The sequence below is a fragment of the Mus pahari genome, chromosome 8 (genome assembly GCF_900095145.1).
Source record: "Mus pahari chromosome 8, PAHARI_EIJ_v1.1, whole genome shotgun sequence".
In the NCBI taxonomy this organism is placed as follows: Eukaryota; Metazoa; Chordata; class Mammalia; order Rodentia; family Muridae; genus Mus; species Mus pahari.
Window position 1 is genome coordinate 52,165,091 of NC_034597.1, and position 12,900 is coordinate 52,177,990.

Sequence of the window (12,900 nt, forward strand, 5' to 3'; positions counted from 1 at the left end):
CTAGGTTACGTTCATAATTTAATTTTAAAGGTTTATTTTATTTCTTAATTGTGCATGCGTGTGTATGTGCACATGTGAGTACAGGTACCCACAGAATCCAAAAGAGGATGTCGGGTTCCCTGAATTACTGCTGGTGGTGAACCATAGCATGTGGATGCTGGGAACTGAACTCGGGTCCTCTGAAAGGTAAGATGTCTCTTAACCACTGGGCCATCTCTTCAGCCCCTTAAAAATAACTTCAAGACTGCTATAGTATTATTGACTAGTAAATTCAAGCAAATTCTTTGTTAAACTTAATACGAACAATTGAAAACATACTCATTTTTACTAAAGCAGTAATTCCAAACAGGCCTTGTTTATTAAAGAGTTACTTCAATCATTTGAACCTGGAAAACTTTTTTTGGAGTTTGTATTAAACTTCCATTACATTGAAGTAAGTTAGTCATTGGCCATTGGTGATTGAATTCTATCTCCATTTCATTTTTTTTCCTTTGGAATTTCTTATGGATGTAAGGGGAAAGGGGAACTTAAATGCATCATCTGTTACTCTGGCCCCCATCTTGAGGTTGCTGAGAGTTGCCTCTGCACTTACACTCAAGGTCCAAGGAGCCCTATGAATAACTAAATACACTCTCCTATTACTCAGCAAGATTCAAGGGTTTTAGGTGCTCCATGCCAGGAACCAGATACTAAAACCAAATACATGCGTGTATGCTCCCAAAATGGAACTCACAAATCTGCAGATGGAAGAGCAGAGTCTTCGGGATGGCAGGCAGATCTGCAGTCGGAGTAACTGAAAAACAGGTACAGACAGGGAGGAGCAGGTGGGCGGGCGAGGGCCAAGACAACATGCCAACCCAGCATGCCCGACAAAGGACAGGCGTAGAGGTCATTCAGGCTTCAAGCCATGATCAAGTAGCAGTGCCCAGTGCTGGGGGCTAGGCTGGGCCAGTGGCTTAGAGATTATTCCATATGCTTCCTAGGTCTCAGAAGCTCATGAGTAAAAGTACGGGGAATTAGTGTGCACCACATGTTTTTCTGGCTCCAAACCTTCTCTTGTGTGACAAGACCCCAACTCTCTTCCTTTGCCATCTGCTTCAGTCCCTCCCCCCAAGCTATTTCTGGGCATGCTTGGGGCAGGGATAACTCACAAGGGCTCAGGGATAAGTTTGTTCATGTTCTTTCCACTTGAGTCCCTTGGCCCTGGAGTCTGTGCCATGCCTCTGCAGCTGGCATTCCGGGCAAGATGTCATCCCTGTGTTCCCAGGGGGAACCCTTGAGCCCAAAGCTACTTGTAGTGTGTGGAGGGGGCAGCAGAAAGGACTCTTGTAGTAGCACTGTGTGAAGTCAGTCTTGCCCTCTATTTATTTTTTATCAAATAATTTTATTACTGTAGATTTATTATAGAAAATATGTTTCATCATGGCATTTTCCATGAAAGCTTATCATAGACACTTCTGCCATATCTTTTCTTGTCCCTCTCCCTCTCTGGTCCTTTTCTGTTACCATGTGCATAATTCTTAAATCTACATTCTTCAGGTGAGAGAACACATGTGACATTTGTTTTTCTAGGTCTCTGTCCCTTATTGCCTGAGCACTGTGGCTTCACCTTGTATTGTCCCAGGCTCAGAGCCATTGCCCTGAATGTGGCCAGACAAGAGGAATGTGGGACCTGCCCTGTCCCCATGTCTCCTCTTTGCCTTAGAAACAGCCACATCTAAACAGTGCAAAACAAACTCCCTGTAAGTACCCTTCCACCTCTGTAAGGGGAAACAGAGCATTGTGGAACGGTGTAAGTCAACCTGGCCCTGCTTGCTTTCAGTCTCAGCTTTGCCACTTGTCATCCTGAAGACATGAATCAGTGACTTTCCTCCTTATGAGAAAAATCATCCTGACAATTCTGTTGAGCTGGACCCGTGATTCCAGTTGAGCGTCTGTCCACCTGCCTCATGGATCCTTGTCAGAACAGTGAGTTGCAGTGTAAATGCACAATAGACACCATTACCTCATGTGTGTGCTTACCTGGCCTCAGCTGGTGGCGCTGTTCAGGAAGGTATGGAACCTCTGGGGTGGGTGGCCCAGCAAGAAGTGGGGTGCTACAGTTAGGCACTGAAAGCTTTATCTGTTGCTGGTTCTCACTTCCTGAGTTTCATGCTTCTTGGTCTGATGCCATGTGAGTAGCTACCACACACTAGAGCCTTGCCTGTCAGAAACCATGAACCAGAACAGACCCTCCCTTCAGTAGTTTCTGTCAAGTAGTCTGTCATCATGACCAGAACAGTAGCACAGTGAGTTTGTTTCACCTTCTCCCTTAGATGTTGAGTGGACAGTTAGCTTTTCCTTGCTCACACACTTGGGGCTGGCTATCCTGGTGCCTACCAATTCTCCAGGGTGCTGCTTTCTAAACTCAGAAAGACAGCAGCTGTCCTTTCTTCAACCTATTGACCAGGGTCACTAGAAGACACAAACAACTCAGAGAATCATCTAGTTAAACTTTGCTTTGATAGTTTCACACATGTATACAATGTATATGATGTATGCGATGTATACAATGTATACGATATATGTGACATATACTATGCATCTTGGTCATAGCCATTCCCAGCTCCCCCTCTCTTTCCCCCTGGACAATCCTATCCCAACATGCTCCCTCCTCACCTTCCTGTCCTCCTTTACATTTTTTTGAAACCCACTGAGTCCAGTAAATACTTCTTTTTTTTCTTTCTTTCTTTTACTTTCCTTTGTTTTTGTTTTTTGTTTTTTGGACATAGCATCTCACTGTGTAGCCTTGACTGGCTTGGAACTCAAATAGATCATGGTGGCTAGAAATAGAGCTCTGACTGTCCCTGCCTCCTGAGTGGTGGGATTAAAGGCTTGGGCCACCACCCCAGGCTCAGTTAGTGCTTCCTTTTGGAATGTGACTTTGTCGACCTGACCTTGTGCAGGTAGCCACAGTGAGGTCCCGAGTGAAGCCATCATGTCATGGCCACTACACTCCTCCCGTTCACTCCTCCCCCCACCCCCTCCAGCTCTTAACATCCTTCCTTCCTCTCTTCCTTGGCTCGGAAGAAGGAGCTTTTACTAGGCATTCTTAAAGCAAGTCCCAGGTGTTTCCTGACAATTCCTTAGGGGAGCCTAAAGGATGTGGAACTACAGCTCCTTAGCCCACTGGGACTATGAGGTAGATTCTCCAATGACAAACGAGACAGTCTGGGCTAGTCAGCTGGTTGATTAAACTATGCTCAGTCGCTAGTTGTTTCTTCTTAGTTTTAAATATTGAAAACAAAGTGACTAACATTCATTTTTTTTTAAACCTTTCTAAAGAGTTGTGTCATTACAAATGTTGCTTATGTAGATATGTTAGAACATCAGCTATATAGTTGATCATTAAGGTCAAGTTGCACTTCATGCTCACAGACAGCATTTTCTGGACCCTGCTGTTCCCAAATGGACTGCAGGGACCCTACTCACAAGTTGTATCACTGAACCAAACCATCACCTGCCCAGTCAATCACAGATAAGTGGCTTACCACCAGCCATATGCAAAAAGCAGAAAGAAGTGTTTAGGGTGTTTCTGAGGAGCTCTATGAACTAAACAAATAAACAAAACAGGAGCTAAATTCTCTTCCTATGAATAACTTTTGTTGATGGGTTCTTTGTGTAAGTCAGTCAATAGTTATATTTATAATAATTTAAAAAATAGTGGACAATGAGAGATTTCTTTTTGAGTGAGTTTTGAATACAATATGCTTTTAATCACTAGTGAGACACTAGATAACTTCCCATTGTATGACTGTATCGTGTGAGCATTTAGAGCCTGCAGAGAAATGGCTTTGGAAGTGAGTAAATGGTGGGCACTTTTGTTTGAGTTGAGTGATAGTGAAAAACCCAGCCATCCTGGTTTCGATTGATTCATTCCCTTTTTCCTTAAAAAAAAAAAAAATCCCTCCTTGACCTATTTCTACCTGGCTTCTTCTCTAGTGGATGCCGCCAATGGCTGTGACTGCTCTGAGGCAGCACATGCATGCACCAGCTAAGCCCTCAGCTATATGCTCGCCTCTTCTCCAGATCTGTTATTTCTCAGGTCTGTATTTCCAGGTGTGTGGTTTCCACAATTTCCTGTTCCAAGTCACTGTGACAATGGGATAGGAACCCTTGATCTACTTCCTGACAACCCCAGATGTTTAGAAATGGTATAAATCGCACATTGATGTATTGATGTATTATTTTGAAAAGCCTGTATCTGAGATGAGGGTGTAGCTTAGCAGCAGGGATTTGTCTACCGAAAGGCCCTTGGCTTGATCCCCAGCAACAAAAACAAGCCCCCCCCCACGCCAATAGTAAAAATCTCATAAACAAGAAATTTAAAAAGATGACAAAAACTAGTCCCTTTCATTTTTTATAAATAATTTTCATTTCTCCGTGATATCTGTTCAGAGAATATTTAATCAAATTATACTCTTGAGATTCTCTCTGATATTTTAAAGCAAAGTAGAAGAAGGTGTATTTTCAGACAAGTAGCTTAGCTGAGTAGAAATTGGCAGTTGTAAGATCTCTTAGGTAAGCAGATGATTACAAGATTTTTGCTGACTATCTATCTCTATTTTGAAATTTCTATTTTTATATTTATCCTATATGTTTAGTATAAGTTGATGAATCCAAATCACAAAGGTATAAAATTCTAAGTAAAAAATGCTCAAAATTCCTTTCTTTTCAAGGTCTTGGATGGAGCATTACAGGTCATAGTCAGAGGAAGGTGTGCTAAAAATCACTGTGCAAAATTACTTTTAGGCTATGTGTATAAGATGTATTCAAATCCCAAACTTTCTGTCTAAACTCAGGTCTCATCCCAAAATAACTCATTAGACGTGCACAAATATTGCAAAATTGGAAAAAAAAAAAAGCCAGATCCCAAACAGTCCTAGTCTCAAGAACTTCTTTTAAGACATAAACTGTTGTAGAAAGTATTTCATCTCAACCAGGGCCTTCTATCTCACCTCTAATCATTCAGTTCCTGGATAAAAGACACACACGGTCTTTATATTTATAACAAGCCTTTACCAGCACTAACCCTGGGTAGAATCTACCTTCTAAGCGATTAACACTTATTTCCTATGGATAACTCCGAGTTATTACTTACTATGTTTCATCTGGGCCGTGTTTAACTCCAATTGGCCATCCCTCAGGGATGTGTGAAGTGGTAGCTTTTCAATGTGCTCTGAATGCCCCACACTTAGTGTTACAGTACATAGCAACAAGCCAAACCTCAACACAAACTGTAGATGTGTTTTCTATTGCATGTGTGAGGGCTTCATGCTACCTACATTCAGCCAGACTCTAAAAGTGCCATGTTCTTGGAAATGTAAATTGCCTTTATAGCCCTTAGGTGAGAACTTTGGATACTGCTGTCCCTGGAGAGCACTGTCCCTAGAGAAAGTTGTCCCCAGAGAACAATGACAATGGTCCCGACAACCTAAGCAGGGTGTCACCTCAGAGTAGAGGAAGCACAATGGCGCAGGAGACACTGACCAACCCCAGGCTCCAGGTTTCCTTACACTCACGCTCCCCGGTGCCAAGCCTTAGCTATGACTGTGGATGATAAAGCCTCCGTGCATGGTTTTCTTGTTATTAAATATGGCAGTGTGTGTGTGTGTGTGTGTGTGTGTGTGTGTGTGTGTGTGTGTGTGTAGGATTTGGAATGTATTGGGTGATCAGTGATTAAAAATGAGAATGGTTCTGATTATTGCCACACTTTTCTTTACACTCAACCCAAAATTTGTGACTTTCTCTTTAGTCGGCTATAAATCTGAGTATGTGGTTGCATGGGACATGAGTGGCTTGATAAGGTGTTTATAGAGCATTTTGAGATTGAATAGGGAAGGTCTGGTGTGCACTAAAGCTCAGATTGACAGTAGATACTGTTCGCTCTCACTGGGCCTTCTTTTCAGTCTCTTCCTTCAACTGCTGCTGAAAATAAACTCCTCTGCAGTGCGGTTTCAGAGGCAACTAGGCAGAAAACCTTCCAAAATATGAGCTCCATGCTCCACACAGTAGCAGAAGTTAAAATTCCCCCATTAATGTACAAACATTTTTGGGAGAGGTGACTGTTGTTTTCCCATGTACAGTGATTGAAGGGCACTACCATGGCCACTGAGATTGACCAGTGTTGCTGGCAGGCACCCCATCTAGCCCGATAGTTCAGAGAAGTGGTGGTGGGGGAATAAATCCCAATTACAAATGCATATATGCATGCTCGAGCACACACACACACACACACACACACACACACACACACACACACACACACAGAGTCTAGAAGGGGATGCCAGAGATCGATTTCCCAGCACCCAGCAGAGGGCCAGCACTGGGAAGGATGCCAAGCTGAGATGATGATGGGTGTAAAGCTCTCAAGACCCTCTTGCCTACTTTTATCTTAGACTCAACTGTTCCATGATCAAGCCAGAGAGGAGAGAAGGAAGAGGCCCAGAGGGGGAAGGATGGGGAGCCTGGCACCCACTTGGTCACGTTCCTTGGGAAGCAGTGTGATCATGACAGGGAAAGGATTGCCGGAGGGCAGCTGTGGGCTCCTTAGATCATCCTCCTTTTCTCTACATTGTGCTGCCTCGTCAGTTTTATAATGGAAAGACTTTTCTGTGATGGGGCCTTGGTCTGAGACTCTCTTATCATACACTGTTCGTTTGAACACATTCCTGCTACAGCCAGCTCACTCTATTCCTGTGTAGCCAGCTCACCATGGTCCTGCATTTCCTATAATAATTGCAAAGGGGGATGTTTGACCAGCATCCGTCATAAATTCAAAAACCACACGTGGGCTTAATGTTCCCATCCAGGGTAAGATGTGTCAGATTGAGCAGTGTGGGGCTTGAGTCATGGCTTTCCTTTCTAATGCAAAGTACTGTGTATCACTGAATTGCTGCCCTATGTCCACATGGCCCTTACTGGTTAGTGTTACTTGGGCAGAGCTGCCTTTCAGGATTTTTGGCATCCAAACACCCAGCTCTCATTAAAATTAATGGTATAGTCAGAAGCCTCATGTGAAGTCTGTACCATCCTATTTTGAGGTGACTTTACAGCACTCCAGGGAATTCATAATGCCCCTCTTTGGAAGTAGAAAAGGCAGGAATGCTAACTCAGAAACATGACCTCATATCTCAAGGCATGCTTAATAACACTAAAAATAAACCTTAACTGACTCTGCCTACATGAGCGCAAGGGCAAGGGAAGTTCAGCCCTTGTCTGACTTCCTGGGGAGTGAGTGTGGCCTCTATGCAGGTGCTCTGGGCTTGGGGCTAGCGATGCATGTGTCTGAAGAGACGGAGGGACATGCTGGGCAAGGCCTCCTGCAGCATCAGACGTCCCCAGCAAGGACACTTGCATTGACTTGGAAGGAATGAGAGAGAGGAAGGAGTGTTTGCAAAGGTTATGTAGAAAAACTTGGCAACTAGATGTCCTGGGCCCAGCACAGAACAAGGAGAGGAAGCCGTGGGGAAGCAGGATACAGGAATGAACAGACCCGGTGTGCTGATGGGAAGAAGGAAGCGTTTGCTGGAGCTTGCTCTGTGTGCATGAGAGCACATGTTTGACATCAGTGTTTGACTACTCCAATGTGGACTGAGGATATTGAAAGCCAGCTAAAACAAGCAAGTAAGCAAGCAAGCAAGCAAACAAAAACACCACCAAAACAACAATAACAACAACAACCACAACAGCCACTGAGTCCCCTAGAAAAGCCAGTGCAACTTAGTTAGAGTGTTTTTTGTTCACAGAGAGATCCTGCACATGGGGGCCTGGGAGTTGGGTGGGGCAGACATTTCTTTCACAATAGCAATGGGTTTTAATTCTTTCAGACATTATTCACACTCTGGAACATATTATTTTAATGAATATAGGCTTGTGGGTTTTTTTTAGACTAGTCACTATACTGCAAAAACTATTACCACCTTCTAACTGTAGGATACGTTTGGCACCTTGCAAAGGAGTCCCAAGCTAATGAGTGCCCACGTGTCCGTTCCACTCCCCATAGTCTCTGGCAACCACCCCCCTGCTCTTGGTTTGTATGGATCTGCCAGTTCTGCACAGGTAAACAAATGCGGCCCTACAAGAGGTGTTCATTCACGACTGCGTTTTTCACTTGGTAAAATGTTTGCAAAGTCATCTTTGTGGGCTCAATGATTCACACAACTCTTCCAGCTTATGATCTTCTACCCAGGCCCTCAAGGGGAGGAAGGATCCATCGACACAGACTCCCCAGCATGCTGTGTGCAGAGGCACAGCATGTGGGCAGCAATCAGTAGAAATTCAGCGAGTTGTACAGCCAGGCTTACTGAGCACTTCTGGGGCTATGGACTGACTTAATGTTTGTGTCTCCTTAAAATTCATGTTTCACGCCCAAACCTTCAAGGTTATTGGAGGGCACTGGCTGGATTTGGTGTTTCCAGAATCTTGGCACCTTGTTTAGAGAATTGAAACAGACAGACAGACAGACAGACAGAGACACAGAGAGGCAGCAAGAAATTTTATAAGAGTGACATGAAAGCATAAATTTAGACACACTGCCAGGAAAGACATTAAGCCCGGGAGAATACTCAGGGACATTATCGAGATTTTCTTTTTCAGGGTCCAAGACAAGAAGGAGTTTCTCTGCTAGGAGTGTAGCTGTGGTGATTCTGTTTTGATTGGCAGGTTTAAGTTATATAGCCTTTTTCTCTACTGTGCATATCCCTTCCCATGATGTATCTGATTTTAATTATATGTGTACACCTGTCATAGGCATATGATGACAAAATAGAAGATTTTCCGAAGATTCACTCAGAAGACATAGTTTTCCTTTCTGAATATGTATCCCTATTTTAGTTAGGGTTTTACTACTATGAAAAGACACCACGACCAAGGCAACTCTTACAAAGGACAGCATTTAATTGGGGCTAGCTTTCAGATTCAATCCATTATCTATGGCAGTGTCCATGGAGATGTGGGACTGGAGGAACTGAAAATTCTACCTCTTCATCCAAAGGCAGACAGAACACTGGCTTCTGGACAGCTATGACGAGGGTCGTAAAGCCCACACCCACAGCGACACACCTACTCCAACAAGGCCACACCTCCAAATAGTGCTGCTCCCTGGCCCAAGCATACTCAAACCACCACAATCCCTAAACCAGTTTAGGTCAGACCTGCCCCATGTCTCCTAATCCCAGATATATCCAGAAGCATGTTTGAATAGAAATGAGCACTTTCAAGAGATTGCAAAGGGGAATTACCTATTTCCATTACTGAAGTCAAGCATGTGGCTTGATATAGGTATGCGTGTGGGTCCCAGGTAACTAAGCTTTTCTTAATACTTGCCAGCCTCATTAGCATTCAAAGGCAAGGTATTTGAACAGGGTAATTAGGGTGAGATGAGTTTGTAAGGGTGGGGATCCATGATGGTATTAGTACCCTCACAAGCAGGTCATAGACACCACAAAGAGGCTATGTGGCTAAGCTGGGAAGAGATGCAGGGATGTGACCTTTCCTACATGTACTTTGACATTGAACTCCCAGTCCTCAGAACTGTGAGGGGCGCATAGTTCAATCCATTCTGTCTGTGGTGTTTTGTGGGTGGCAACCCCAAGCAGACTGAGGCTCTGTGGGACATCAGGCCTTGCCACCTGCCCCCTCTCCCTTCAGTGATTGGCAAGGGAGCACTTAGATTTGAACAACATGCCAGCCTCACTCTGGGGAGCACTGAGCCACCTTGTGGATGATGTAGACAAAAAAGATGAACAGACATCTCAGGGTAGTTATGATGAGAGAGGGCAAGGCAATTCAAGGAAACTTTGGAGGAAAGTGGGTTGGGGCGTTGCTGTTTTTAATAGGGCGGTAGATGCAGCGTTCAGACTGTCAGTCAAAGAATGGTGCCTAAGTGTAGTCAGAAGTTGGTGAGGGAGTGAGTGGGAAAGGCACAAAGGGGGAGGAGCCCACGTGAAGACCCTGGCAGAGGGAATGTGCTTTGTTATCAGGGACTTCAGGTGCCAAATGTGGTGACTGTGGTAGACTGAGATCAGAAAGCTGGGTGCATGTTCAGTCTGGGAAGAGGAAGCCGATGGGAAGCAGTGATGGACCAAGACTGTAGGATCACACAGGTTGCTGACTCTGGTTCTATGTGACAGTCCACATTGGCTTTTCTCTGAAGCCACATCTTCCTAAAGACCCCAACTGCCACCACCTGCAGGTCTCAGTAACACTTTTATGTGGACATCAGATTGCCAGACAGTTTTGCATGGAGTCACATGAACTCAAAATTGTTTGTCCGGGTGGGCGTTTGTATCTGGATATTCATTCAGAAAGTGCTGTGGACAGAAAAGGATGCTGACAGTGCTGACTGTGGCACAGATGGGGAGTGGTAGGCCTGAGGGAAGGTAGAGGGAAGGTATGAGCATGCCACAGGCCAGTGCAGAGAAAAACCCACCAGGGGCCCAGCCTGCCTGAGAGAAGGAAGCCCTTCTTGGTCCTTTGAAGAGCAGGAGACTGATGGAAAGCTGTAATGGAGAGTGGTCAAACAATGAAGGTAGAACCTGGGAGGAAGAAATAAAGAAGGTGGAGAAGTCAGATGCATAACTTCACACTGGCCAAGGTGAAAATGTCACTAGGGAAACTGGGCAGCACTGGTCCCTGCCTTGCTATCATGGGTCTGGGTGCTGCCTGCATTCTATGCCTGGGACCAGTGGGGACATCTATGTGGCCCCTTCTCTTCCACACATATCAACTGCATCTCGCACTGATGGTTTAAAGTCTAGCTGTTGGGCCTGCATTTGGCTTCTATCAATTTTAACAGTTCATGATGGCCTAGAGTCCAAAAGACTTACAGTGTGTTAAAAAAAACCAACCAAACAACCAAACAAAAAAACAACAACAACAAAAAAACGGCCGGGCAGTGGTGGCACACGCCTTTAATTCCAGCACTTGGGAGGCAGAGGCAGGTGGATTTCTGAGTTCGAGGCCAGCCTGGTCTACACAGAGAAACCCTGTCTCAAAAAAAAAAAACAAAAACAAAAACAAAAAACAAAAAACAAAAAACAAAACCCCAACCAACCAACCAACCAAACAAACAAAAAAGTGACAATTACCATGCACACACTTGTATACATACAACCTCGTGCACACAAGCTTGTCTTGTAGGGACAAATACATATGAAATTGATCCTCTGGAAGAGACATCACGCTGGGTGGTGGTTTGTCTTCATTGTCAACTTGAATGGGCTTGGAATTTCCTGGGATACAGGCATCTGACCCACCATGAGTGTGGATAGCCCCTTCCTGTGGCCTGGAGTCCCAGACTGAATAAAAAGAAGGAAAGGGGGAAGCCAGTCAAACGCCAGCATTCATTTGTCTCTGCTTCCTGCTTGTGGATGCAATGTGGCCAGCTGCCGCCGTGCCTTCCCATCTGTGACAGACTGTAACCTCACACTGTGACCCAAAACAAGTCCTGCCCTCTCTAAGTTGCCCTTGTTTGGTGTTTTGTCAAATAATGCAAACTTAAAAACAAAAACTAATATTACACAGGAATAGACACCAGTTTGAAGAACTCCTCAACTAAGCAGGGAGTTTGACTGTGGAGAGAGTTTCCACACAGAGATTTGTAGTGGATATGAAACTTAATATTCCAAAAAGAAACTTGAGGCATACAGAAAATGTGATATTCTGTGTGTATTAGTCAGGGTCTCTAGACTCAGAACTTATGGAGTCTCTATATATTAAGGGAGTTTATTGAAATGACTTATAGTCTGTTGTCCAACTAATCCAACAGTGGGCAGCTGTGAGTGGAAGTCCAAGAATCTAGTCGTTGCTGGTTCCATGAGACTGGGTGTTTCAGCTGGTCTTCTGTATAAGCCTGAATCCTGAAGAAGTAGGTTCCAACAGATGGGCTGGCAAGCAAGTGCAAGCAGGCAAAGAAGAAGGAAGTCTTCCTTCTTCCATTGTCCTTATGTGGGCCTCCAGCAGAAAGTTTGGCCCAGATTAAAGGTGTTTCCAGCTGTTTACAGGTATGTCCCACCTTGCCAGGGCCTAAGCTTTTTCATGATCTCTATACCTCAAGATCCAGATCAGAAGCCTGCGTCTTCCAGCCTCAGGATTTGGATCACAAATGTGCCCTCCAGTTCTGGATTTTAGTCCATTCCAGATACAGTCAAGTTGACAAGCGGGAATAGCCATCACACTGTACAAATTTGTACTGGTTGGGATTCTGGTATGACGGTCATCTCAATTTTATGTACTTTAAGCAGAGGTTATATAATGAGGCAAATTAAGTAGGCTGAACAGGAAAGCTATTCATAATTTCCCTCGTATGGAAAGTCATTTCTTTGCTCTTGGCCTTGGGAAAGCCATGTTTCCAAAGTCACCAACGTCATCTTAGTGCTTTTTTCAGTAGGTTTCCTCACGGCCTTTGGTTCAGTTCACAGAGGACGTGTGTATCAGAGCAGCCTAATCAATGCAGACATCTTCTGTTACTTTGCTCATATTTCAGTGGTATACATCTTGGCAAGGCAGGGCAGCCTTATCCTTCCTTCCCCAGCTCCAGCCCTGGCTGGTGAGACAGCTGCCTCCTTCTCAGGAGGAGATGGCCAGAGTGATCTTTGAAGAAGTTGGGAGGTTGGACCATATGACTTTGGCTGGGTTTGTTCTAGTCCTAGAATTGAAACAATGTTTTAAAAGTGTTCTCAAAACTGTCATTCCATCCTGGAGGGGTGGCTCAGTGGCTAAGAGCACTGACCACTCTTCCAGAGGTCCTGAGTTCAATTCCCAGTAACCACACAGTGTTATAGAAATTTTGCTGGGCAGTGGTGACACACGCCTTTAATCCCAGCACTTGGGAGGCAGAGGCAGGCGGATTTCTGAGTT

At 44.6% G+C, this 12,900-nt stretch overlaps 1 protein-coding gene across 4 annotated transcripts in view; it reads left to right on the forward strand.

Moving 5' to 3' along the window:
• Sacs (sacsin molecular chaperone) overlaps positions 1–12,900 on the forward strand; it is a 78,286-nt gene that overhangs the window by 15,104 nt on the left and 50,282 nt on the right. The window contains exon 1 of one of the 4 annotated variants that reach the window (XM_029541300.1): positions 1,904–1,968. The exons of the other annotated variants lie outside the window; for them this stretch is intronic. The gene's annotated coding sequence lies outside the window, so the exon portion shown is untranslated. Of the gene's footprint in view, positions 1–1,903; positions 1,969–12,900 lie in introns of those variants that run through there. 4 annotated transcript variants of the gene reach the window in all.